At 42.2% G+C, this 27,335-nt stretch overlaps 1 protein-coding gene and 1 long non-coding RNA gene across 4 annotated transcripts in view; both read left to right on the forward strand.

The window, feature by feature from the left end:
- Positions 1 to 18,004, forward strand: part of LOC142818746 (uncharacterized) — a 33,343-nt gene extending 15,339 nt beyond the window's left edge. The window contains exon 2 of the long non-coding RNA XR_012896395.1: positions 385 to 18,004. This is a non-coding gene — a long non-coding RNA (uncharacterized LOC142818746). The remainder of the gene's footprint in view (positions 1 to 384) is intronic.
- Positions 1 to 27,335, forward strand: part of TSPAN9 (tetraspanin 9) — a 271,410-nt gene that overhangs the window by 158,820 nt on the left and 85,255 nt on the right. The gene's annotated exons all lie outside the window — the stretch shown is intronic.

Genomic DNA, 27,335 nt, shown 5'->3' on the forward strand with positions numbered 1-27,335 from the left:
ATCTATCTAATCTATCTATCTATCTATCTATCTATCTATCTATCTATCTATCTATCTATCTATCTATCTATCTATCTATCTATCTATCTATCTATCTATCTATCTATCGGGGGGGGGGCGAGCTTTTGTGGGCAAAACCCATTTCTTCAGATGGGTTGTGCCCATGAAAGCTCATGATACTAATATATATTTGTTAGTCTCTAAGGTGCCAAAGAACTACTCATTGTTTTTAAAGTTACAGACTAACACGCTACCCTTTTGAGAATTATAGACCTGTTTAAATTGATCATTTAAATAGCTGATTGCCTTCTAGTATGTTGTTTTCTATTAAAATCTTGTTTTTGTCTGAGGCCTTTTTAAAAAAATATTATTTTATTCATGCAGAATCTTTTTGATTGGATTAATACAACCAGACCAATTTCAAAATATCACAAGACGTCTGACAGATGAGAATGTGTTTGCCAAATCTAATCAGATCACTGATCCATCAAGTCTCTTACTTAGCCTCTGGTTACAGCCAATATCTGATGTGTCTGAAGAAGATGAAAAAACCCGTAAAGCACCTGGACAATTTTACAGTGATGTACTTGGGGGAAAATGTTCCTTCTTGACCCCAAGGTTATCATGTGCATCGAAGTATGATATTCGATTACCTCCCATCTTAGTATGTTGAGCTGTAAATGTAAGTTCCATACAGTTTTAATTGGCCACCAAAAAACTTCCAGCTTTTGACTTCTTTGCTTTTAATAATCACTCCAGACCATCTCAGATTTTTGACACTATTGTTAAATGTTTGTGATGGGACCAGAGTGGTTTAGAGAAGAACAAGGATATCCTTAAAATATAAAGCACCCTCATGAAATTAGATCATTGTATCTTTTAATGTAGGCGTAATGAATTTTTTTGGTAAATTTTTTGGTCAAGACAGTAAAGACTCCAGAGAACATTATATCAATATTGTTATTATCTGTCTCTATATACAAAAAAAGATTTTCCTGCCTGATGACAGAATGTTCCCGCCAGGCAACAGAATGACATCATCAGTGTCAACAGACCCTCTCAGTGAAGTGAAAGTGGCTAGAGAGATGGGGGTATGCAAACATAAAGAGCAGAGAGTCCCCTAATATTTATAATAAGTAAATAAAAAGATTTCATGGTCCACTCAAAAAAAGTCTGGCGGGATTTGGCCCACGGTCTGCCTACTGACTACTCCTGGTATAACGTTTCCCCATACTTAGCTGCAAGACCTCCAGAAAAAGCCCAGCTGGTACAGAATATATTTTTTGGTTATTGAATAGGATATGCTCTGTTTTCTGAGTTGATGCTGATGTCAGTACCCCAGTGTGGTTAAGGGGATACTTTGATGCAGGGAGTCATTTAGGTGATTCCCTAGGTCACTGAAGAACAAGTGTCCCATTGTGGCTTCTAGCTAAATGTGATTCTGTTTATTTTGGATGAGAGGCAAAACAGAGTTCCTGAGCACCTTTCACAAGAGTGGGAATGCCAGCCCTGGTGTCCTGGCCAGTTCTAGCTTGGGTGACTACATCCTGCCTCCATAAATTCCTTCCACTGTTTCCCATGAGCACAGTGTTTGTCAATTCATGTTCTAGACAGTTACTTAGCTTCATCATGTGCAATTAAACAGTAGCCACATTGTACCTCAGTGTTGGAGAAGTGATGTTTATTTACACAGTACTGCCTAGACATCAGAGAATGGGGCTTTATTATGGATAGTTCCTGCTCTAGAGAGTTTGCAATCTAAATGGGAAAGACAGATGAAGAGGTTTAGTATGCGAGCAGAGTGAATAGTGTTGTGATGGCCAAAGTTTTATTGGTGAGGTGACATTATTGTTTAACCTAGGATTGGATTTTGTTGGGCGGGAATTAGCGCCACTGAAAGACAAAGGAAGGGAGAGGTGATGTAGAAAGGAGGTGATTAGAAGTTGAGGGGGCACGGCAGAGGGGAAGGGAGAGGGCTGGTAGATTGAAGACAAGTTGAAGAGACTGAAGGTGGGAGCTGGAACAAATGGCCAATCAGTGCAGTGGAGAGACTGTCTTGTGAAAACTGTAAGAAATGTTCTGCTGATGTGAGAATCCATTGTCCCTGCTGTAGAACCTGATGGGTTTCTCACGTGTCTTCTGCCACCTTCACTTTCAGGGCTGGTGCCCCTCTGGAATTTTCTCTCTTACCTAAGCATGCATGGTTTGGGGGCTTTTTTGGGTGGTGCTGGACTGTGGTAGGAGAGATTTTGTATGTGTCTTAGTGGCCAAGGGCCCATGTCTTCCCTTCGGTTCTGGGCCTAGGGTGGACTGAGAAGAAGACATGATCCCAGCTAGGTCCCTTTTCCCCACAATGCTGCCTCGTGCCCATAAAGCACTCTTGGGGGGGGGGGGGGTCTTTGGGCTGTAAAGTGCTATATGTAGGCCACTGTCTTTAGTGTTGCTACTTTGTCCCTGGTGTCAGAGTGTATGCGGCTTCTTAAATAGCCATGCTACTACTCTCCGAAGCCAGGGAACAGGCTGTCTGTCACTAGATCAGCCACTCATCTTTGAAAAGACTCCTCCCTAGGTTCTCTGCTCTGGGATGACAGAGAGGAGAACTCTGGTTTGCTTTCCAGATTACCTGCCTTCAAAGCGACTGTGCTTCAATGACCTTATCGCTTTTTCATGATACTGAGAAACGTTTACCATAAATATGTCTGCTATTTATGACAGTGTTCACAAGTACAGCCACAGCTTATAATTAATTATGTAAAAATCAGCCACAGGGGACTTCTGAGGGAAAAGTGATTTCCCCCAAGAAAACTCTTCTCAGAACCCATTGGCTGCATGTGTTTTTGCAGCAGTCAAAAACCACTGAATGTCAAAGTGGTTTAGTATTCAGTTCACACAAGCCGCAAGCAAACTGCATGTAATTCTGGCCAGTCTGTGGATGAACAGTGAAGGATGCAAGGCACTTCTCTTCGTATTTACCAGGCATGCTCAGGCCACATCTGTGAGAGCGAATGGCATTTAAAATATCATGGTAAAAAGAAGTGACTAACTCATTGCTTGTTGCAATGCTTGTGCTGCATTGGGAAAGCATTTCTCTAGAGGAGAGTGCACTGCACTGTTTTTACTGGTAAAAAGTACCTTCAGACATAGTACATTTGCTTCCCTTTATGTTTGTAGTAGTGAGCGGCAGTAGATAGGGTTGCCAGGTGTCCGGTATTGATATGGACAGTCCAGTATTTTCGCCTCCTGTCTGGTTTAAAAAAAAAAATCAGAAAATACTGGACACCTAAAATGTCCAGTATTTTCTGGGTTTTTCCCCCTGCCAGGAGGCGAAAATAGGCACCTGGCAACCCTACATGAACTCAGCAACCGGGCCTAGCCCCCAGGCCGCTCCTGGACCCCCCCAGCCTCTCCGAACTCCCCCCTGCTTACCTGGTTCTGCAGGGGAGCTCTCTTCTGGCACAGAGTAAGAAAACAGGATGGCTGCTGGAAAAAAAAAAAGCCCCAAAGGTCTTAAAGGGGCCATGCTCATTTTTTTGTATTTTTTTTTTTTTGCAACTTTGGTCCCCCCCCCCCCTTTTTTTTTTCTTCCCAGTGGTTTTTGTTTTTTGGCGGGGGGGGGGGAAGGGGTGTTCAGTATTTTTGGTTAAGCCATCTGGCAATCCTGAGTTGCCCTTATGCAGCTATTACTATTGCTGTTGTGTTTTGCAGTTGCTCTCAATGCCTTTTCCCTATTTTCGGGTCCCTTTTCATGCTCCCTTAGTAGCCCTGTTCTGAAATAATGAAATATGATCTCCCAGAGAACAACTTTTCCCTCACTAAACTTGTTGCAAAAATTCAGACTGAAAATTTCTCTTCTAATATCTCTTGTCTTTAAGGGATGGAAGAAGGGAAAGAGATTGGGAGAGAAAGGGTTGCATGGAATCAAAAAGAAGGAAGGAAGGAAGGAAAGAAAATGAATTTTAGACACTCCCTTCTCCCTAGAACAACCTTTTTTACTTTGTTTCAGCTTCTGGTCCCAAACCAAGCAATGCAGAAGCTCCCCAACTGTATGTTATGAAAAAAAAAAGATAAACCTTTCAGATAGTATATGTTCATTTTGAGCTGTTTGTTTTGTCTGTGTTTACCTGATCCATTTGGCTATTGTATGTTTCTGATGCAAATCAAACTCACTTTTACTTAACTATTTTGTAGCATGATTTTACTGTGCAATGTTTATTAAGTTTCCTCTGGATACATGTAGTGACAGTCCTGAAGCTCTTCTAGACCCATGTGATTGATGGGAAGATGTTATCAGCAAATGATGAGGGAAATGTCAGTGGAAACATTGGCACTGAGAAGATTCCAGTGTTTCTAATTCTCATGATTTTATTGAGTGGCATATTATTCGGCATTTCCTCTAAAGACCCAGATGGAGTCACGTGATTGTGAGACTCTGTTTTTAGTTAAAAATAATCATTTGTAGCCTTCATAGTGGCAGAAAGAGACTTGAAAATGTGAGCCCTAAAAGCACTGAAACTAGAAAGCAAATACAGTACTTCCTTCCCACTACTAATCTTTGAATTCATAAAATCTCAGGATTTTTAAGCCAGTCTCGTGATTCTGGGGGGCCTGACTATTGATTTTTGGTAATAACACAAGTTAGCAAAAGAAAAGCGTTTTAAGGAGAAATTGGAGGGTGCTTGGAAAGCAGAAAGTTGTTTTGGATGAAAGGGGTGGTATTAAGTTGAGAGTGGGAGGAAGAGACAAAGGACCTGATTCTGCAAGGTGCTGAGACCTAGAGTGTCTCAGGTATGGATTTCAATGGGAGTTTGGCATTAGAATACCTTTGAGGATCTGAGCCTGAGTGCTTTTAGCTTCCATTACCTTCAGTGGGAATAGAGGTGACTCAGCAACGTGCAGCATGAATGGGGCTCCCATAAGCTGTTGGTGAAGAGGATTAGGAAGGGCATGTGAAACAGTCGGGTTAGTAGGAAGAAATTAGATAGGAATTGAAAGGAGCAGTGAAACTGTTCAGAGCTCTGATGTGAAGGCTAGTAGCTTGTACTTGATGTAGCAAAATAGTCAATGAAGCAAAATATTCCAGAACACTGGTATCAAGTGAGTGACTCTCCCAGGGAGACACTGAGTCAGATTTTAAATGCTTCTCCCAAAATACACCTTCAAATGCGTATTACATCTACATGAATAAAATTCACACACCACTGTATTCATGCAAAGCTCTTCAGGGCAAGGGCAGTGCCATCTTTTGAGTTCGTTCAGCACCTTGCACATGGGTGCTGCTTAAAACAAATTAGCTTTTCTTCCTCCAAAATTAATTTTAACTTGAATATGGTCTTTTTGCTTTTAAATAAAAAAACTGTCAACTTTCAAAGGCTGTTTCACAAAATTGTCGAATGCTGAGTCAGAGTTTTTTGTGCTGCTGGAGATTACCAAATCTTAACACTCATCTGTCAAATGCATTTCAGCATGTTGAAATGAAATCTCTAAAGAGATTACATTTTGAATTCATTTGTGCATATTTTTATGGGATTTTATGCCTGGATATTTCAGTGTCTCATGAACTGGTTTAACAGCTGTCTCTGATTGTGTACACCTTTGAAGATAGCTGACTTAACAGACTGACAAAGGTTGGTGTGAGCCACAAATGTTCACTGTATATTTTACAAAATAAAATGTGCTTGTTGCACTCCCTAGAAGAGTTTGTATTGGTGGTGTTAGAGTAGGAAGTTTACTAATTTTTTAAATTCCTTAAGGCTATACTGCAGTGCAGTGATCTGCGGTACATAACATTTTTCTGAGACTAGAATCCTACAGAAGGTCTCTGTATGCCTTTTGTGTGACAGCAGCAGTGTGTGTCCAGAAAGGGGGTTTTCTGTCAGAGATGCCCTTTGTTATATGAGTAGTTGTGATACCCCATCTTGCATTTGATGCATGCACAGAGAGAAAATCAAAACCATTTTTGAGTTGGAATTTGGATCTGTGGGTCAAAGTTTTTCAGCCAACATTTCATAAGCCTCGTGTAATGTGTCCTGACGTTTGAACTACATTAGAAGAGGAATAGATGAACTGGTTCAGTTAAAATAAGGACTGATCTGAATTGTGCCTCTGAGTGAACCAGATGCTAAAGCTGCTTTGTTTGGTTAAGGAGGGGCTGCCTGGGAAAGAGAAGATGGAGCTGTTTCCTGCTTCCCCTGGTCACCCTCATTCCCCTTCCTGCAGGCTATGACATGACTAGTTCCTCCCTTTTTGCAGTCTGTGAGAAATGCAGCAGTAGAGATAAACACCTGTTTGAGAACCCTGATATATAAAGTAATTTGCCTATAGAACTACTATAGCATGGATCGAGGCAATGTAAGCTTCACATCCCCTCAGCTTCCTTCTGTATGCCTTGACCTAGGATGGGATAATTGTCTCCATCTGTATCCACCTCTTGATCTCTCTCTATCTGGTGAGATTGCCAATTTTTTTGTGGCCAGCATCCATTAGAACAGGGTTGACAAGCAACTAATGGGAAGTTAGACAGGAACAGCTTTTTGGGCTTGACGGAGTCAGTGCCCTTTTCAAACTGGTGACCTAGATAGAGGTGAAAGGTTGACTATTCCATTGGACTTCCTCCCCTTCAACTAGAGTCATCTGGTTTCTCCTTCTCCAACATTTTTGCATTTCTAGTTTCAAATGTTAGAAGGCAGGGCAGTGACACAATTTCATGATTTTATGGTTGAATGTACCAAATTGTAGCTAAACCACAGAACATTTTACTAAGTGACTTTTTTCCCCTTAAGAAGCTCATCTAACCTTCCATGAAACATGTCGCCTCAGATTACAATTGACTTGCTGACATCCTTAGAATACATTATTCTTTTAAAGGAAGATTAAAGGTTTTTTATAAGCAAGTTCATGGATATGTAAGAACTCAACCATTCTAACTGAAGTACTATAGAGCATATTAACAATGTCCTATAATAGCTAGGTGGCTCAAGTTAAAGATGTGTAAGTATTTTAATTCATAATGCATTGGCTTTTCCTAAGTTTGTAACTTTATCTAACCATTTCAGAGTGAGTCTTGTCAAATAAAGTTTATCATCAGGAATCGGTTATTTTTAGAAAATCACCAGTGGGCTAGAGCTATAAAAATGCTTATAAAATAAAAATTGCTTGGATACTTTTTGTGTGTGTTAATAATAGTGCCAGAAAATCTGCTGTAATTAAAGTTGCATAGTAGTTTCCATTTGAAGACGCATTTTCAGCTCATAAAAACTCTTTGAATGGTTTACTATTATTATTTTATTATGGTATGTCCTGGAGGCTCCAGTGAGGAGACATTGTACAAATAAGTAAAACAAAGGCAGTCCCTGCTCTAGAAATCTAGCAATCTAATCGATATACAGCAAGGCTAAACACTAAGGATGAGATGGAGGACAAGTAATAATACAGATGCATACATTAGTAATCTTGGTAGTCAGAGTAGTCACATGTGACCACCAGCCTAACTGGTGCGTGCCGACCGTGATTTGTCATCATCACCATAGAGGTGGCTTTAAGGAGGATTTCGGAGGTTCAAGTTGGTGACTTTACAGATTTTGGTGATGAACTGATCCCATGCTTTAGGCTAGCACAGGAGAAAGGATGAAGGAACATGTGAGAAAAGCAGACAACTGGGCTATGGATACTGGCATCATTAGAAATTAATGATAATAATCAAGATTAGCTCAAAGCAGAGCTGAGGAGTTGTTGGGGGGAGGTTTCTAGGTTGGTTTTATTTAGCAGGACTGAGTCACTGGAGGCAGACCTCCAAAAGACAATTACTGGTACATAGAAGGAAAGGTCTCCTCAAAATGTCCTTCAAAATCATAGATTCTAGATGTTTATCAGATATGTGCTATTCGATGCCAACTTTGAAATCTTCTCGCTGAAATAATTCTTCCCTGAGAGAGGCTGTCCCTTGCCCCAAACAGAATGATGGAAGGTAGTCTCTTGTTGTATGCAATATTGTTTCATCTGTCTGTCTGAAATAAATCAATTCCTTTTGCATTTGGAGTCTAGGATTAAATTAATAGGAAAATTAAGTGCCTTGTTGTCATTCCCTGATCTGATGTTGTTGCGTTCCCATTCCAATATTAAAATGACAGAGGTGGAGGACGTCTTCTCTGCATCAGGAGTAGGACTCTTTGGCCCTTTGGTTGCTGAGATTTCACCTGCTGTCAGTCAGTCAAGGACGTACACCCCGCACCTTCTCCCCGGGAACGCTAACTTCCCTCTTCTGTTCCCATCCTGCAACTCACACTCCCCTTCTGAGAGCCAAGGGACAGCAGCTCAGCTCCCTCGTGCCAGGTGTCCTGACTAGGACACATGTCTGGAGGCGTTTATAGCACCTGCAGATAGAAACACCATCATTTGAATTTAGCACTCTTGTGCTGGAATCAGAGGGAGAATAACAGAAACCCCACTTTAATAATCACTTCTTTGACTTCCCCATCTAAATTGTCATGAGTTTGTTAGCATCAGTGCTATAGTGACTATTCCTTTCTATCAAAACACCTGCTTGATAAATCTGTAAAGTGAACATAACTTTAAATGTAGTATATTACTTTCATCCCAGAGTGCATCAACGACTTAATCTTTGCTGTCATACAGTGCTTGATTATATTATACTGGGATTCATCTAATCAGTTCTTCCCTCAAATAATGATCAGGGGCTCATTCTACATCGTGACATCTTCTTTTGCATTTTCATGACTGTGGTTATAGGTTTTAACAGCATTTCCACTTTAAACCCTCATTTCTAGAGGCTTATAATTTTAAACTCACGCCATTCTTGTGTTCTGTATATTTTAATCTTACAGAGAGAAATATCCCAGTGCTCTGTGTATCGACATACAGTGAGGGACTAGGGATCTAGTTTAATTAAAGTTATCATCATCCAGGTCTTAGTATTCTTGTTTGATGCTGAATGAATGACTTGAAGTGCAATACTGTGTGTGAAAGTCCATGGTTTTAATATCCATGAATATAAAGACAGATCTCCATGCCAGTTCTTCATTAACTTGCCTTTAGCGCTTGGCTCAACCATTGACTTCAACAGTTTGATTTATATTGTTGCTATTTTGCTTTCAAATTAGAGGTACTATTGTGCTAAGTCTGGTTTTAAAATCAATGCAGAGTAATTGCAGTATGTTTGTAGTTGAAAGACATTAACAAGGGAAGTATGTTGTTGTATTAATGCTTGGAACAAACACAAACAATTACAGTTAAATTCAGTATCTTTTACCAAGCTAATTTAAACTCATTTTATGCTGTATCTTTCTAGACTTTTAAACTTGTTTTTCATAGGTAAACATCTAATAGGGCAAAGCCATTAGTTCAGACTATCTGGTGTAACTCTTTGCCACGCTGTCATATTTAAAACAAATTTTTAGTTTATTTGCTATCACCCCAGGACTCTGGTAGATTGTCATCCTATGTTCTTTTGCAAATGACTTCATGCAGGCAGAGTTTTGTCTGGTTGCATGATCCACTTTTTGTCGTTTGGTCCTGTCTTCCAGTCACCTGTTCTAATTTTAGTGTTGACAGATGTAATCAGTTATGTTTGGTATACTTCCATAGCCATATTTCCAAAGCTTGTCTCAACCAACCTACCTCATAAGCTGCTAAGGAGACAGTTTCTTGGTCTAGTTGGGAGTATCCAATCCATATGCTTGCTCCTCCCCCCGTCCCCAATGTAGTGAGAGGACCACTACTAAATAAATAAAATGAGTACATTTTAGTGACAATTAATTTTAGTGACAATTAACAGTGATTGTGTTAATGCACGAGACAAGCATATGGATTGGATGCTTTCAACTAGACTAAGAAACCGTCTCCTTAGTAGCATTTTCAATCACACTTAAATCACACTTCTCACTGAAAACATTTTATTTGCTCTTATTACAAGTGACACCTAAGATGACTAAAATAGAAGAGATTAAGGGGAAAACATTTTTTGGTATTTTTATACTGCATTACATTGAACATTTGACAACCTTTTTGTGCATCGTGTGAATTTCACTGTTTTTTCCTCTGTGAAAGATTCATAAAAACATTGGGAAAGAATATGTAAACAAATAGAAAGCGTTACTATAAACCCACAGAAACTAGCAGAGGGACTCAGTAGTAGGCTTTTTGCTACATGAAACTGCATAAACTGGTTGGATTTAAAGTTGACCATGCCTCTTTAAGCATTTGTGTTGCTGTATTGTTGCTTTTGTCCTATTTAACATGTGAAAGAATAGAAGAGGGGAAGACACCATTAGACTCTTGCTCATAATTCCCTGCCAGATATCAATTAAAAGTATAAAAATATGCACAGAAAATACTTAAGTCTTGATTGTAGTTGGGACAAAAGACTGTGTTTTCTTAGTTAGGGCCACAATACGGCATGACGTTCTCTGATGCATGACATACAAGGAATGACAGCTGTCATAGACAATTTAATTTTATATTTGGCTCATGTCCAAAATCAGATTGTGCAGCTATTTTCTCTGTACACTTCCAAGCTGCAGTTTTCAATAAGTGTGTTTATTGCTATGTTTTACAAATTTGAAGTTATTTTTAAAATCCAAAATTTAACCAGACAGTGTAGTTTTATAACCCTAGATCAACTTGTGTAATCTCACATAGGAATTTTGCTGTACACAATTTCAAATTAATTTGTTATTTTGTTATGAAATGATCACTGACCCAGTTCTGTGTAGATAGATGAAAACTTAGGAAGCAGTAAAAGTTTTTCTTTGTAAAAGAGGTTAGATTAAAGTTAAATCCAGATGTCAGCATTTTATTTTATTTTTTATTATTGGACTCATCTCTTCCCTTCAGCTTACTATAAACTGCCGGGGGAGCCCTTTCTGTTGCTTGCTAATGTTGTTCGATGCTGGGAGCTACTGTGAGTTTGCTCTTATATGTGATTTCTTTAAATAAGGAGAAGTAGTAACCTTCAGGGCTTTGACCCACCCAAGAGAAGAATTCCAACATCACTTTTTCACCATCTGTATATCAACTACAGGAGGGACCTTCTTGGCCCCCCGCCACCAGCCTCTCCCAGCCCTGGCTTTGCTACCAGCTACAGGCCAGCTCCACTCCCTGCTGCTGCACACCAGCCCCTGACCTTGCCGGGCAGTCCTACTGCCACGCACCGGGCCCCAGCCTCCCTGGGCTGTTCTGCTGCACATGCCGGGCCCCAGCCTCAATGGGCAGCCCTGCTGCTCTACACCAGGTTTCCTGGCCCTATAGGACTCCTAGTCACCATTCCTCCACTGGGACTCTGTGGTCCTGCAACATCCAAGCTGGACTACAATGTTGCCAGACCAGAGAGTCCTGGGTAATAGAGGTTCAACCTGTAGTGTTCCTGCAAAATAGGGATGTGAAAGATTAGTTGTTCCCTTCTCCCCTCCCATTGCCTCTATCAGAAACAGGCAGCAAGGGGGGGGAGGGGGAAGGGGAGAGAGTACTTCAAATTGGCAGTGCCACATGGAGCCTGGGGCCAGCTGGGGTGTCCCCAGGCTTTCACTCGGCTTTTCAAAGCGGCAGCGCCACTTGGAGCCCGGGGTCAGCAGGGGAGTTTCCAGCTGACCCTGTGCTCCATGCTGCACTTTTGCCTTGAACTTTAGCAACAGCCCTACACTGTTGATACGGCTATTGCTACACTTCAAAGGCGGGGGCACCCTATCGACTAATTGAATAGTCGATGCAAAATGCATTGACTATTTGATTAGTCAGTTACTTGCAATTTAACATCCCTACTGCAGGGCTGTTTTTCAGCTCCAAGACCCTCTCTTAAGGAGAACAGTGCTGAAGATCATGTGATGTAATAATCAGTTCATAAGGATATCAGTAACAATACTTTACATTACTCTGGAGTCTTTCCTCCAGAGATCTCAGCCCACTTACTATATACTTGGCAGGTAGCTTGAGTAGCTGCTTTGATCTGAGGCTCACAAGTGCTTCTCTTAAGGAGAACGGAGGTGCTGAGAGGTGAAGTGACTTTCTCAAGGTTGCACAGTAATTCACTGGTCCTTGAGTCTGAAATAGATGTGACAAATCAGTGGTAGACTCAGGAATAAAGGAGCTGAGAATAGAAGTCTTAACTTCTAGTCTTCTGCTCTGAGCCCCAGAGCATCCTGATGAAGTTGGTATCTATTATATCCACATTTTACAAGTGGGAGAACACTGAGGCTCAGCGGGAAAATGACTTTCCAAAGATCACACACAGTGTGTGATCCCAGAGCTTTTGATTCCTATGTGTGAACTTTAGCTATGAGCTCAGGTTCCTACTCTCATTAGATTAGCATAGATTTTTGCTGCTTCTAATGAACTGCGTGGTCTGTCTTTTAGGACATGTCCGTATGGGTGGGTAATATTCAGGAGGTGAACAGATGGGAGAATTTGCAGAGCATTGGTATATCACTTGTGAAGAGGAAAGAGCTGTACTGTTTGAGTGGCTTCTACCTGAACATCAGTGGTGCTACCTTTCTGGCCAAAGGGCTTGTGGGTTTAGTGGAGAGTGTTTTGAACTATTAAAATAGCTGGCGTCTGTGACTGCCCACAGGAGGAATATGGAGTATCCTGAAATTCAGGGCAGTGACCCAAGGAGTTCCCTATTTAGAGGAAGAAAGCATCAAACTGCCTTGTGACCCTGCAGTCCTATAATGTATAGGAGAAGTAGTGTAGAAACATTGTGAGGAAGTACGGACAGGAAGCCCCCTTCGCTGCTTCAGCTCTAGTGGCGCCCAAATTTGGTGAGCTCACCAGCATTAAACCCTTCTCCTTTTTGCCGTTTGCGACCATTGAGATGACTGCAACCTGCACAGGATCCCTGATGGTGCCCTTAGCACATCTCTGCTGCACACAGATGCCAGGAGGAGCAGGGAAGCAGACAGGAAACTGATAATACTAGTGGAAAATTCTCAACTGCCCTGTGATTTGAGACATGAGGGGGCGGCAGGTGCAATGAGGAGGCCAGGCATCGTATTGAAGTGACTGAGCAGGGTGTCGGAGGAGAAGCACATAGATGCTTACGTCTTGACCTTGGCTGGGCTTGTGGTGAGGCTGTTGTGAATGAAATGCTCTGCCTAGGAAATTGTGAGGGGAAGGTAACAGAGAATCCTTTATGGATGGCATGTGTTCTAGATGCCTAATGAAAGGGAAGAGGAGGGCAAATTGTTGCTAGGGGAAATGGGGACAGATGGTTGAAACAAATGACTTGGGGATTCTGGAATACTTAAGCAACCTAGCAATCTATTGGAAAAATATGCAGCGAAGCAAATGCCCTCAATAAGTTTTTTCAAATTTTCATGGAGGATAATTTCCTGTCACAAATGGTAGTTGAATCTGACAGTCCTGCAGTCATGCTACCTTTGGGCTATGCTGGGATCAAATCTCTCAAGCTATACAAGGTTGGTTGAGTCTGGTCAGGGCTTGGATGGGAGAGCGTGAAAGAAAAGCCAGGCTGCTGCAAGAAGTGGGGTTGAGGATTAAATAGGAGTCACTCTGTGAGCTCTGATTCAGGAGAAAATAATTGCTCTGTGGCATGGTAAAATACAGGCTTGAAAGTCGCACCCCTAACTGATATAATTATGCTGACAAAAGCCCTACCTATATCAGCAAAAAAAGTCCTTTTGCTGATACTGCTTATTTGGGGAAACCGGTGTAAGCTGTACCAGCTATTAATAGTCATAGACTCCAAGCTTGGAAGAGACCTTTATGCTCTAGTCTGACCTCCTATATAACAAAGGCCCTAGAACTTCCCCCAAATAAAAGTACTGTGTGCCCCCTTACTAGGCAGATGTGCCCATGTGATTATACCAAGATAGCTATACCAGCAAACCCCTTCTACTGGACACAAGGCTCCTTTGTTATCCGATAGACTGAGCATGGGACCAGAGATGGATTCACTAAGCCACTTAGGCACTTGACCATCAGATTTAGGTGCTTAAGTTAATTTTCAGGTGCCCCTGCAGTTGGCAACACTCCTGTTCAGCTGCTGCTTAACCCCTATAGATATTGAAACTCGGTGCCTAAGATTTTGCACGAAAAGTTCCCTATGTGCCTCTGTTTCTGCCTCTGAATATGCATGTCTCTTCCTAGGCATTAGACACCATCTCCTGTCCATACTAGCAAGGCCATTCCATTGACTTTAAGGGCTGTTAAAAGTCAATTTCTGTCATCCTGCTTTCATGAGAAATAAGTGCTAAATTCGATCTTTCATAGAATCATAGAACCATAGAGCTGGAAGAGACCTCAGAAGGTCATCAAGTCCAGCCCCCTGCTCTAGGCAGGACCAATCCCAACTAAATCAACTCGGCAAGGGTTTTGTCAAGCTGAGACTTAAACACCTCTAGGGATGGAGACTCCACTACTTCCCTAGGTAACCCATTCCAGTGCTTCACCACCCTCCTAGTGAAATAGTTTTCCTAATATCCAACCTGGACCTCTTCCACCACAACTTGAGACCATTGCTCCTTTTTCTGCCTTCTGCCATCTATCACTACTGAGAACAGTCTCTCTCTATCCTCCTTGGAACCTCCCTTCAGGAAGTTGAAGGCTGCTATCAAATCCTCCCTCACTCTTCGCTTCTGCAGACTAAACAAACCCAACTCCCTCAGCCTCTACTCATAATTCATATGCTCCAGCCCCCTAATCATTTTGGTTGCCCTCTGCTGGACCCTCTCCAATGCGTCCACATCCTTTTTGTAGTGGGGGGCCCAGAATTGGACACAATACTCCAGATGTTGCCTCACCAAAGCTGAATAAAGGGGAATAATGACATCTTTGGATCTCCTGGCAATGCTCTTCTTAATGCAACCTAATATGCCATTAGCCTTCTTGGCTACAAGGGCGCACTATTGACTCATATCCAGCTTCTCATCCACTGTAACCCTCATGTCCTTTTCTGAAGAACTACATTCCAGCTTGTAACTATGCTTGGGATTCTTCCGTCCCAAGTGCAGGACTCTGCACTTGTCCTTGTTGAACCTCATCAGATTTCTTGTGGCCCAATCTTCCAATTTGTCTAAGTCACTCTGGACCCTATCTCTGCCCTCAAGCGTATCTACCTCTCCCCCTGGCTTAGTGTCATCCGCAAACTTGCTGAGGGTGCAATCCATCCCCTCATCCAGGTCATTAATAAAGATATTGAACAAAACCGGTCCTAGAACCGAACCTTGAGGCACTCTGCTAGAAACCGACTGCCATCCTGACATCGAGCCGTTGATCAATACCTGATGGGCCCGGCCTTCTAGCCATTTTTCTATCCCACTTACCGTCCATTCATCCAATCCACATTCCCTTAACTTACTGGCAAGAATATCGTGGGAGACCTTATCAAAAGCCTTGCTAAAGTCAAGGTATATCACATCCATTGACTTTCCCACATCCACAGAGCCAGTTACCTCATCATAGAAGCTAATCAGATTGGTCAGGCACGACTTTCCTTTTGTGAATCCATGCTGACTATTCCTAATCACTTTCTTCTCTTCCAAGTGCCTCCAAATGGATTCCTTAAGGATCCCTTCCATGATTTTTCCAGGAACCGAGGTAAGACTGACCGGCCTACAGTTCCCTGGATCGTCCTCCTTCCCTTTTTTGAAGATGGGCACTACATTTGCCTTTTTCCAATCCTCCGGGATTTCTCCCGATCCCCACAACTTTTCAAAGATAATGGCCAAAGGCTCCTCAATGATATTTGCCAACTCCCTCAGTACCCTTGGATGCATTAAGTCCAGACCCATGGATTTGTGTACGTTTAGCTTTCTAAATAGTTCCTAACCTGTTCTTTACCCACCAAGGGCTGTCCATCTTCATCCCATCTTGTGTCACTTAGCGCATTAGTCCGGGAGCCCACCTTGTCTGTGAATACAAAGGCAAAGAAAGCATTGAGTACTTCAGCTTTCCCCACATCATCTGTCACTAGGTTACCTCCTTCATCTAGTAAGAGCCGCACACCCTCTCTGACCACCTTCTTCTTGTTAACATGCCTGTAGAAACCTTTCTTGTCATCCTTCACATCCTTAGGCAGTCGCAATTCCATTTGCACTTTTGCCTTCCTGATAACCCCCACGCATTCTCGAGCTATACATTTAAACCCCTCCCTGGTCATTTGTCCAAGTTTCCGCTTTTTGTAAGCTTCCTTTTTGTGCTTACGTTCACCAAGGATTTCCCCTGTAAGCCAGTCCGGTCTCCTACCATGTTTTCCTCTCTTGCTACGCGTCGGGATGGTTTCTTTCTGTGCCTTCAATAAGTCTTCTTTAAAATGCTGCCAGCTGTCCTGAACTCCTTTCCCCTTCATGTTAGCATCCCAGAGGATTCTGCCCATGAGGTCTCTGCATGGTTGACTTTCCTGTAGCGCAGATGCAGCATAGTGAAAGTCGACGTTTTTGGCCTCCACTCTGGTCATGACTTTCAAATCTACTGCTCTCCAGGTAATCAGGAAAATTCCAGGGAAAATTATGAATTTCATTTTCTGTGTAGCCAGCATGGCAAGCAGATCTCAGAGCTGGCAGCACACCTGAGCAGCTCACCTGGCCATGAGTTCAAGTTCTGTGAGCTTCATGAGTTCCCAGGGTCGCAGACAAGCACCAGTGTGGAACATGTAGGAGATTCTGGACCTCTTACTATTTGGGGAGAGGAATCTGATCTCACAGAACTATGAGCCAGCAAAACACCAATGCCAAGATCGCAAAGGGCACCGTACAGAAAGTGATGCCCAGCAGTAAGGAGTGAAAATAAAGGAGCTGAGGCAGTCTTACCAGAAGACAAAAGAGGCAAACAGACAGTTTACAGCATCACTATAAACATGGCACTTCTGTGAGCAACTGCATGCAATCCTAGGGGGAGACCTGACCAGCTTCCCTAGCCAGTCGGTGGATTTCTTCCAAGACAGGCAGCCTCAGGCAGCAGTAGGGAAGAGGAAGAGAAGGAGGAGGAGGAGAATGGAAGGGGACTTCTGATGAGTTCACATTTTTTATCTTGCTAAAAGTGGGTTAAAGTAATTGGTGCGATGTGTGGTGTGCTCTGGGCCTACACAGTGTGGGGGGTCCCTGGAACAGCTTGTTAACATGTCTGGAGATATAGCAGGAATCCTCCCCGCACATCTCCATGAAGTTCCCACATTGGAACTCTTAAATCCTTCTTGCAAGGTTTCTGGGGAGGCCGGCCTTATTCCATACTCCATGGTAGGACACTTGCACATGCCAAGTCAGCAGTATGTGCTGTGGTGTCATTGCAGCACAAAGACTGAAGGATAAGGTCCAGGTTTCTGGCCACATTCTGTCCCTATCATACTGTATGATTTGGAGAAGACTGATATCGCACATGGCAACCTGAATGAAGGCGGAGGAAGATGTGGGGGAAGTTATAAGTGATGTCTCTGCAATAAACCTGTTTGCTCATTCCCCAGTGAAGCATAGTTTGAGCCCTTGCCCTGCCCTGTCATACTCAGATTCCCTCTGCTTCCCTCCCACCTGCCAGCTCCTGCAAATGGAGGGCAGGGTGCCAAACACAGGGGCACTGCCTGGTCTCTTGCCCTGCCCTGCCCCCACACCCAGACATCTGTCCTCTCCTGCCTGCGGGGTTGTGCCCTGGCCTGTTCCTTACCTTGCTTGCCACCAAGCAGAGTCCAGCTGCTCCCCTAAGAATTCTGAGGTGTACCTTCAGCAAAGTGGCTTTGTGCATAACAAATCCTTATTGTCTTTAGATAAACTTTCATTTTGTTCTAACAGATTATGTTTTACACTCTTCAATGTGTTTCCTATAAAGTCTGCCCTTCACTTTTTGTTTCAGTGGGAACAGTAGTCAGCCTGCTATGCACTCCCCTGGCCCTGTCAGCTGTCTCCTGGCACATATGACAGGTGAAAATGGACTAGGGAAGAGATATTCAAGGAGCAAATGAAATCTGCCAGCTTGGACAGGGTGTGTGTAAGTGAGTGGAGGAATACGCTGCTGGAGGAGATGTGTGCGGAGGGTGAGGAAAGGTTAATGTGCAGAGAACAGAAAGTGACGCACCCAGAGAGTGTTATCATTCGTGGCATTTGTGATGGACCTCATAGTGGCTTTCCAGGATGCCTGCCTAAACAGGCACCCTCTCCAGCCCTTGTGGACCAATATTCCCTCCTCCACTGAGTTTCATAGGCTCCTCCCCTAGGGGTCCTAGAACATGGGGGATGGAGGGAAATCAAGAGTAGTATCTCACTCAACTCCCAGGGATGTGTCATGAAGCAAAAGGCTGTTGTTCTTGCAATTGTGATCACCGCCCCTCCCCCCCAAGCTCCTGCCCTGGGCTCCTTTTCTGTCCCTACTCCCTAAATAAAAATGCATGATTTCAGAACGACTGTCTCTTGATTGCTTGTGCTGAAGAGAGGGTGGGGATTACAGGCAAGCACATTGTGACTGCAGGGGTACCTCACTGAGAGGAACATGCATGACTCTCAAAACTAGCCATTCATAAAACTGTCTTTCAAAGCCTCTCTGGTTTGCATTGCCCCTCACTGTGTTCTCCTTAATGCCCTGCTGTCTGACTACTCAAAATCCCTGGGTAGGCGAACTGCTTCAGCATTCCACCCTGACGTTTCCCCCTTGCTCTTGCAGATATTATGGAGCACACAGCAGGCTGCCATCACAATAGGAATGTTGCATTCACTGAGGTCTAACCAAGTTAGTAGACCGAGGAACTTTCCCTTTAAACATGTAAAACCACATTCTACCACCATTCTGCACTTGCTCAGACTGTAGTTGAACTGCTCCTTACTGTGGTCCTGGCTGCCTGTGTATAGCTTCACGTGGTACAGGAGCAAAGGGCAGGCTCTGTCACCAAGGATGACTATTGGCATTTCAATGTCTCTGCTTGTCATTTTCCAATCTGGGAAAAAAGTTTCAGCTTGCAGCTCGCCGATGAGACAGGAGTTCCTAAAGATGCGCATGTCATGCACCTCTCCCAACAGCCCTTGTTATCCACCAGCCCCTTGAACACCATGGAGAAGTGCCCCCTGATGTTTATGTACTCCTTTGCAAGGTGATTGGATTGCAAGAGGAGATATGCTTTCCATTGAGCCCCCCACCACAGTTAAGGAAATCCAGCAAAGTAAAGCCCTCTACCATGTCCTTCACATTTCCCAGAGTCACTGCCAGAAGGGTAGCAGAAGAGTATTGATTGCTTTGACTACTTGGATCACACCAGCTCCCACTGTAGATTTCCCCACTCCAAATTGATTCCCAACTATCCCATAGTTGTCAGGTGTTGCAAGCTTCCACAGGGCAATTGCCACTCGCTTCTACACCATCAGAGCGGTTCTCATTCTGGCAATTTGCATAGTTCCATGAAAGTGGCCTAATGCATGCAAAAATTTTGCAGCCATTGCTTATTGTCTCATACCTGTATCACCATGCGGTCCCACCAATCTGTGCTTGTCTGTCGGCACCAGAATCAGCGTTCCTCTGTGTTCAGAGGATCGAATGAGGTGGCATTTGCAATTCACCCCACTCAAATGCTTCACAGAAGAGTTTTTTCATGGCCTCCTGAGATATTTCCTTATTCTGGCGGATGCTGGAAACACTTTGGACATACTCCAGCATTAGGCACACCAAGGTAAATATCATCATCATAATGCTTTGATGCACAATGGGATCCATGAGGGAGTCCATGCTACTGCTGCTATGGTGTCTGCATGGTTAACCAACAAGAGAAAAAGGGGTGTGAAAAGACTGTTTGCCATTGGTCTTAAGCACGGAGAAAGGGAGGAAATGTGTACATTATGGGCTGCTGACGATATGTACCCAGAACTACCCGCTGCACAATTTTGGTCCCAGAGTGCACTGGGAGAATAACCCAGAATGCAAAGGGGAACAGGCACTGTCGGATAGCTACCCCGAGTGCATCTCTCTGAGTCAACAGTAGCCACCCTACTGGGGACAAGCTATTTCAAACTATGTTGAATTCTTGCCCACAGTGGAGAAATGCACTTTTGACTTTGCAAAATTGGGTGCTAAAAATCGCCCTTAATCAATTCGACCTTATCTCTCAGTGTAGACATGGCCCCAGATTCCTTCTCATCAGATAGAAAGAAGGCTCGAATTAAGGGATTCATACGTCCCAGGTGAGTGCACCAGCCACTGGGCTAAAGGTTGTAAATAGGCCCCATATCACATTCCTGGCCATGAAAAATGCATCTCAGACTCTGAAATCTGGTCTCCCCCATGAAATCTGGCTTCCTGGGTAAAGGTGAAGGTATACTAAAATACACTGAGGGTCCTAACCCAAAATGGGGGGCAGATCTATTGTAGGGGATGGTCATGGTGTTGGCATCCTTACTTCTGCAGTGCCTCTCTGGACGCCAGGGAGATTTCTGATGAACTCAGGAACCTGAATAGCAGATTCTACCAGTTGAGTTACCCCAGAATCTGTATAGTGCATAATAATAAGCAAAATCTAACAACCCAGCATCCCGTGACTGCAGCTGTGCCAGTGACTGCCTAGCCTGTTATACCTACCACCTATGCCAATCAAGAGGGCACCTTTCTCGGCATATGAAACCCAAAGGTGATAGAGCTTTTATTTGTTTTCTGATCTGTTTCCTTCACAGCTGCCTTAGACATGCATTTGCTGCTGTTACTGATTTCCTGTCATAGGTGCAGTCTGCATGAACTAGATCAGACTGAACTTCAAGATCTTTTTGAGTCTGTTGGGATAATCTGTGAAAGTATGTTTGTTATGCGCTGTGTTCGGCTTTTGTATTTTGTGCACCAAAGAAATAAAAAAAATAAAAAGAAAGAAAGAAAGAAAACAGACAAACCGTCCTAACCTTAATAGGGCAGAATTCAGTCTTGGTCTTAGCAGGTGACACTGGAATGACTTCAGTGCTATTGCACCTGTTTGTATCAGGTTGGAACGTTATGCAGTGTATGGGATGATGGAATGAAGCGATATTTACAGGTATTGGGGTGTCAGCCAGAAGTACATCAACTGGGCTACACTCCTCGCGGTGGCCTTGGCAGCTAAAGCTCCTTGCGATTGGACGATGAAGAACTAAAAAGACATGCTCTTGCTCTCTTGTGGTCAATCTAAATTTATATTTCATAGAAAGAACAGATAGATGTTAACTTAACAGGGTGGGAATGGTGCTACTCTGTTGTGAGTGACAATACTAACTGAAATGGTAGAAAAGACAGCTTGATTTAAGAAATGCACTCCCAACTTGTTTTTTAGATCTATGGACATGGATAAACAAGCCAGGAGAGGGGTTCTGAAGAGCTCCTCTAGCAGGTGGGGTAAAAACAGTCACTACATTATCCTAAACTGTTGCATAGTTATGCACCCTAAAAAGGCTGTCATTTTCCAGCACAGAAATAGCCATGTTTCAATGGAGGGTGATATGCAGTTTGTACAGTGCTGTGGTTTAGAATAAATAAATACACGTTAGGGGACTTGTTGCCAGAAGCACAAAAAATAAAATCTCTTTAAGGGCAGTAATGTCTTTTACTTGCATTTACAAACAGCAGTGTTATCTCTGGTTTAAAAAAGAATGTGCCTGCATTTTTAATTCCTTACTATCTTTTGCAGAATAAATACTGCATGAAAGGAAAGGTGGCCTTGTAGATGAAGGACTTGATTTGGGACTAGGGTAATCTGGGTTTTAATTCTGATTCTTCCACAGATTTCCAGTGTGACTTATTGCAGGTCACTCAATCTCTCCTTGCCTCCATTTCTTATCTGTAATATAGGGATAATCATACTCATTTCACAGGGCTAAATTACAAGGACACATTCATTCCAGTTTGCAAATGCTTGAATAGTACAGCAAGGGGAGCCATGTAAGTACCTAGACAGATAAATACATGCAAATTAAACCACCCACAAGTCTAGTTAACAGCATGCTCAAAACATTAGTCAGCAGGCATCTCATTGCAGCTTATCCTGTGTAAAGTGTCAGTATGCACAGGTGTCAGTGCCAAACACTCTGTAAGGTACCAAATCATGCTGTGTGTGTCTTTTGATGTTATTCTAAGGAACAAGTGTCTTATCAGTTACATTAGAGATTCATACTGCAAAATAGGAAATTATGTGTGTGGGGCAGGACAGCAGGAACAATTCTTATTTAGAGGTTACTAACACAGTCTGAAATTCTTCAATGAATGTTTTCTTTTCTATGTTTTTCTCTCTCTTCCATCCTCATCTTGGCATTGTTTCTACCACCTCCAGCTGTTTTTAGAGGTGATTGTTTAAAGTGACAGTGATTAAGAAATATTTAGAGCTGTATAACTGTGAAAATGTTTTACTTAATTTCTAACTGCGTAGTGTACGAATAGGATCAGACTGGCCAACACTTGGCTGATATTCAGAGACACCTCTGACTGAAATTTAGCAATGACGAAAAGGAAGCTTGTCAAAAAAACACCTCAAAAGCTTCTGCAAAAGGATGAAGCGTTTTTATCACTTTAACGTTCCATGAAGTTAGTGAGATGATTTTTTTTCTAGTAGCCAAAAAGAAGTTTGTTGGAAAATCTAGCCCTCTTAATTTTTACAATAATTTTGTCTTCTCACGCATACTTATCACAAAAAATACAGTGGTTTTTGCAAATGGAAGTTTAAAACCAGCATTGATAATGGCCATAGTTGGATACCATAGGTTACAAATGTAGTGTCATAAAAATGCGTGGATGAGTGACATTAGGGTTTTTAATACATATTTTGGTTCCTAAATAAGTTGCCTACTTTTCAAAGTTCCTGAGATCCCAGAGTTCCAGTTAACTTCAGTGGAAGCTGAACATCTGAGGATTTAAGTCCCTAAGGTCAAGGATCTTTTCTGAAAATCTTGGTCCCTTTTCCCAATAAAGAAATGAATAGATCTAGTCTCAAGTCTGTGAGTTCCTCACCATGGTTGAACAGTTTGAAATGACTAAAATGGAAATTTAGTCTAGTTTCTTTACCTCAGTTATATCAGGGTCTTCTGCTGCTGAGTGAATTAATACCCATTCGGATATGATACTGACCTAAAAATCATTCTTCAAGTTCATCATTTTTACTGCAGCTAACATGTCCCTCACATTAATATCTTTATTCAAGAAGGATCATGTCATTTGGTTGCACTAGGCAATCAAATTGCACCCAAAAGATGGTGTAATACATGACAGCATATTGTCTTTTAAAAAAGTTAATTCCTCCTATATTTTCCTTCTCATATTTTTACATGGCACTCATTATTTTGTGTTTGTGATATCTGAAGCTTCATGCTATGGAAAAGCCATGCCTGGCACTTAAAATACTTATTTAAAGAAGAAACATTAACACAATTCAGCACATACAGATAACTGAGTTATGATTTCTGGCATTATCAACTGTATTCATGCTCTGTGAATGAAGTGAAATGTGAGTCTTGCAGAGTCCTGGGAAAGGAGTTTCTCTTTTTCCTTGGTTTCATAAAATAGAGGTAATATTACTAAAATAAACCTTTTGCTTTGCTTAAGACTCCTGTGTATTTCTGCTCTTCACTACTTCAGTAAGGCATCTGCCAATTAATACAGTTAATTCAAATGAATCACATTTGCTTCTAAAATTACAGTCCTTGTTAAGATTGAGTATTATAAATACTACATCAAAACATTTGAGGCAGCTATTAAGTACTTTTGGAGGAGAAAAATGTCAATTGCAAAAAGGGTTGGCATTTCTTAAGAAATGAAAGCTTTGTGCAGAGAAAGGTTAGTTATATGGCTGAGACTTTTACATGCAGCCTCAATTATACAAGCCTTTATCAATTCAATATAGAAGACAGTCAGTCAGTGGGTAGAGTAATATAGCAAGTCTCTGACAGATATGACTGTATTAAATTGCATGCAGTGATGGCATTCTGCCAGCCAAATAAGACTGTTAAAATGAAAAAGTAGCGTTATTTTAAAATGTTAAACCCGGCCTTCTAAACCCATTGCTGCTTCATCTCTCTAGGTTTGTAGTTTGATAGCATGGCTTTTGAAATTACAAAAGGCAGGCTTGGAACCCAGAACAGCAATGGCAATATTGCTCTTATGTTTTAGACCATGACATTCTCTCAGTGGCTTGTACGTGCTTGTTCATGAGATTTTTGCATTGTCAGCCTTTGTCGTGACATTAAAGAGCCACTGTTGACTCATAGGAAAACTTTGGAAGACATCCTATTTAGGGACAATTCTAATGGTGTGCCATGTTTTCTGTACCGATCTATATTATAAAAACGAGTAGTCCTGTGGTGCTGTAGAGACTAATGAATATATCATGAGCTTTTCTGGGCAGAACCCACTTCTTCAGATGAACTGGAAGCTCCACAAAGTGGGTTTTGCCCACAAAAGCTCATCATACTGTATATTTTTGTTAGGCTCTAAGATGCCACAGGACGACTGGTTGTTTTTAAAATTACAAACTAACAGTTGAGATTTTTCAACATATACTACTTACTTTCTTTTCAATACTTGGGGAGACTTTGGATGAAACGGCATCTCTTGCTTAGGGATTCCATCTGCTTCTGCCCATTAGACAGATAACATAATCCTTTGTGATAGCACACTTTGTTGCTGTAGAGAAGATTGTGATATCTGAAGAGAACTATGACTTCAGATGAAGAACTAAGGGATGGCAGCAGCCATCTTGAATTACGGTATGTTTGCAACTTGGTTTCCACTATGAAACTGATTTTGTACTCTTTCCTAAATAGGATTTCCAGATACCTTCACAAAAAATCCCAAACATGGTGGGGGAAAAATTTGGTTGAGTAAAAAAAAAAAAGGGGGGGGACCAAACTTGTTGAGAAAAATAAGTATTTTCTGGGGGTTTTTACATTGTAAAATATAGTTATAACATTAGTTGTTGTTGGATTAATATTGATCATTATTTTTCCTTCTATAGCTGGGTCAGCATTAAAACTCTCCCTCATGCTCATAAGCTAAAACCTTATCACCTTTCTTTTTGCATAATTATACTTTGAGCTGGTGATTCTTTAGAGAATACTGTACCATTTTAAGTGCTTTTAAAATTCTCTCTGGTTTGCTGAAAAATAAATGCTGCAGTTGTCTTGAAACTTCCAAACCAAATGTTAAAGGCCATGAAATTGTTTAATTTGATGTAGATTAAGAGCTCTCAAATCTAGTAATTAAATTTGTCCAAAGAGCTATTTGGGCTTATTCTTTTCATCATAATAAATTAAATAATTTCCCTACTGAATGCTTGTATTATTCTGCCTCTGCAGCTACTTCTTGCTTAACAATATTTAAGCAATCTTACAACGGAGCACACGTTTTTCTTAACTCTCCTTTATATGCATGTGTTTAGGTAATGTCACTGCCTCAGTTGCTTTCTTTGTATGTGTTCAAATAAAGATAAATTTGACACAGGGTTCTTAGGCCCAATACTGTACTATAAACAGAATTGTGAGGGGAACCCAGTATCACAGATTGGCTTGTTCTAAGGGCTGGAAAGTCTGGTGCTAAGCCTACTTGGTCTCAGAATGAGTCTTACCTGAGGAAAACCAGGCAAATTGCCACATAGAGCAGAAGGTGAATACAGTAATCGGCAGGAGAGCTAGGCTTAAGCAATGTTAAAGAATTGGAGCACCGATCGCAGCCCCGCTTCCCCAGCCATTCCCTCCGCCCCTGCCAGGCTTTCGCACACAACCAGCTGTGCTGAGGGCTCCCAGCGCTGATCACAGCCCCACCTCCTCGGCTACTCCTCCTGCAAGGCTTCCGTTAGGCGCCCAGCCAGAAAAGCAGAAAATACCAAACATTGCACATGTCTGGTATTTTTTGAATTTTTTTACTGGACAGAGGGCACAAAAAATGGACTGTCCAGTTGAATACCAGACACCTGGCAACCCTAATTCCCGGACTGTCCGGGTGAAAACTGGACACCTGGCAACCCTATTCCTAAATCAACAAAAAATGGAATGGGTTAAGTCTTTGGCTGGAATTTAAATTTTCTGTCAAGTTTGAATCTAATTAGATGAGGAGTTCTATATTTATGACACCTGAAAAAGGTGAAGGATAATTAAGACTCTGAAGTGGCACTCAGAATTCTTGGGTTGAGTTGCATTCCTGATGCTGCCACAGACCTTCCGTGTGGTCTTGCATACTTCATATAATCGCTCTCTCCCTCTTTCCCCCATCTGGAATATAGGACCGATCAGGAAAATAGTACTTGCAGGGGGCTGACAGAATTGCTGGGCCTCTGGGCAAAGAATGGAGACCAGCTCTGCAGCCCTGGAAGGGGCAGGGCCAGAGGCAGCCCTAGACTAGCTGCCAGCAACTGGCGCTCTAGGCAAACCGTGCAATTGGCGCCCCAACCTCCAAATCCCTCAATGATATTGCATCACCATTTGGTGACCCAGTTAACTTGGCGCCCTAGGCAACCTGAGCGGGGCCTTAAGCTGAATGGAGGGGAGGGGGTTGGAAGGCAGCCAGGCCTTCAGCACTACCCTGGGCGTGCCGCCCTGAGTGCTGGCAATGATTTAAGGGGCCCAGAGCTCTGGCTGCAACTGTGATTCCCTTTTGAATCACCAGGAGATGGTCATCTCCTATTTTTCACATACTTGGCCTTAGTCATTTAAAAAATTAAAAAACAAGTTAAAATGGGGGGGGGAAGAAAGGGTTCCTGGAGAAATTTTCTGACTTGTTTCAAAATAGGCTATATTTGGTGGGGAAAGCAGTGATTCATGCGTGACTCATGTTTTTTAAGTACGACTTAATCAAAAAGAAAGAAAAAAGAAGAAAATAATTGAAAGAGGAAACTCAATGGCAATTCTTATTTTATTTGCTACTCCAGTTTTGCCAGTGGATGCCGAAATTTGTTTTGAAAATGCTTGTGTGCATTGGTGACTGGGTGACCCATTCACCCTCCACCCACCATAAGTATCTCGGCTCTGAACCTTTCTTGATATAGTCTGACCCCCTCAGCCACCTCAGGGAGAATGTGTTGGAAAGCACTAAATTAATGTAAGCATAATGCCCACTTTAGAGGGGAGCTGAGATTCAGTAAACTCATTGATCATAGATCTTAGTTATATGCAGCTTCTGAATTCAAGCAGATGTTGAACCCAATAATACTGAAAATATAGATGCAAATTTTACAATCTTGTTACACTGACATTCTCTCTGTAATGCACAGTGTCTCAGAAATGTTTTGCTTGTTTTCCATTATTATTTAAAAAGCAAACTCAAAGCCTGTATTCCCCTTTAAAAATAGAAACCAAACATTGGATGTAGGAGACGATTGTTGTCTTGGAGCCAGTGGTTGCCTGCTTAGCCACAAAGGTCTTCATCTAGCTCAGGGGTGGCCAAATTTATGAACCCTCTGAGCA

Source organism: Pelodiscus sinensis, chromosome 1, assembly GCF_049634645.1.
Source record: "Pelodiscus sinensis isolate JC-2024 chromosome 1, ASM4963464v1, whole genome shotgun sequence".
In the NCBI taxonomy this organism is placed as follows: domain Eukaryota; kingdom Metazoa; phylum Chordata; order Testudines; family Trionychidae; genus Pelodiscus; species Pelodiscus sinensis.